At 37.1% G+C, this 1,644-nt stretch overlaps 1 protein-coding gene across 1 annotated transcript in view; it reads right to left on the reverse strand.

Moving 5' to 3' along the window:
* Positions 1-1,249: 1,249 nt before the first annotated feature.
* Positions 1,250-1,644, reverse strand: part of ARF4 (ADP ribosylation factor 4) — a 33,675-nt gene continuing 33,280 nt past the window's right edge. The window contains exon 6 of the mRNA XM_053720857.1: positions 1,250-1,644. This exon is cut by the window's right edge and continues 719 nt beyond it. The gene's annotated coding sequence lies outside the window, so the exon portion shown is untranslated.

A 1,644-nucleotide genomic window follows, 5' to 3' on the forward strand; every position in this document is an offset into this window, starting at 1 on the left:
CCTGTGTTTAAGACTGTTGCTCCGCCGTGGAGCTTAAACTTAGTTCTTAACGTTCTGCAAGGCGTTCCGTTTGAACCCCTTCATTCCACTGATATCAAGCTGTTATCTTGGAAAGTTCTGTTTTTGATGGCTATTTCCTCGGCTCGAAGAGTCTGAGTTATCTGCCTTACATTGTGATTCACCTTATCTGATCTTACATTCAGACAAGGTAGTTCTGCGTACTAAACCTGGGTTTTTACCTAAGGTTGTTTCTAACAGGAATATCAATCAAGAGATTGTTGTTCCATCATTATGTCCTAATCCTTCTTCAAAGGAGGAACGTCTTTTGCATAATTTAGACGTAGTCCGTGCCCTGAAGTTCTACTTACAGGCAACTAAAGATTTTCGGCAAACTTCTGTCGTTTACTCTGGACAGAGGAGAGGTCAAAAGGCTTCGGCTACCTCTTTCTCCTTTTGGCTTCGTAGCATAATACGTTTAGCCTATGAGACTGATGGACAGCAGCCTCCTGAAAGAATTACAGCTCATTCTATTAGAGCTGTGGCTTCCACCTGGGCCTTTAAAAATGAGGCCTCTGTTGAACAGATTTGCAAGGCTGCAACTTGGTCTTCACTTCTTCAAAATTTTACAAATTTGACACTTTTGCTTCTTCTGAGGCTATTTTTGAGAGAAAGGTACTTCAGGCAGTGGTTCCCTCCGTTTAAAGTTCCTGCCCTGTCCCTCCCTTCATCCGTGTACTATAGCTTTGGTATTGGTATCCCATAAGTAATGGATGACCCGTGGACTGACTACACTACAAGAGAAATAAATTTATCAGGTAAGCATAAATTATGTTTTTTTTGGGTTTAGTATCCCTTTAATGATTGACAATAAGTGAAATCCATAGCTTAAAAATCACACTCCGTAGCTACAACATATTGCAGCTCTTCACCAGGATATAGTCTGTGATTGGTGGCTACATGCATATGCTGTTCCCAATTGGCTCCAATTCTAGCAAGAGCGTGACTACCTATAAGTAACTTATTTTGTATGGGTTAAACACTGTTAGAAAGACAAATGAAAAACATATTTAAGCATATTACCATAATAAAGTGGTATACATGAAATTACATTTCACAAATATAGGGTAGAACTTAAGACTCTACCAAAAGGTTAGAACATCCAATATGAAGCATCAGGAACAGAATTAGATTAAATGTAATTTCATAATATTTTGCAGTTTCTGCTTTAAGAATTACTACCACCAAAGAGTCGTTTTTTATAATTTTATTAGGAATAATTCTTAGTGGGTTATGAAGAACTTACAGTTTTCAGTTTGAGGATTTTCAACCAAAGAACCAAAAAAAAAAACCAAAAAAAAAAAAACTGCATTATGAAGATATGTTCACCAATAAAATAAAAACATCAGCAGAACTATGATACAACGGGCATGAACAGTCAAGCTGATACAAAAAAGCACATGCAACATAAAAACTAAAATTTTAAAGTGAGACAGTCTGTGGGGTAATAAAATAAACAGACACCCTTTGTTGCATTTCTTGTACCAAAGGGTTTTAATTTCATGCTCGTTCCAGCTAGCTAGGATTTTTTTTTTCATTTATTCCCACCCAGATTAATCTGCAAGAAAGAGTCTGTCTTACGACATG

The sequence above is a fragment of the Bombina bombina genome, chromosome 7, assembly GCF_027579735.1.
Source record: "Bombina bombina isolate aBomBom1 chromosome 7, aBomBom1.pri, whole genome shotgun sequence".
In the NCBI taxonomy this organism is placed as follows: domain Eukaryota; kingdom Metazoa; phylum Chordata; class Amphibia; order Anura; family Bombinatoridae; genus Bombina; species Bombina bombina.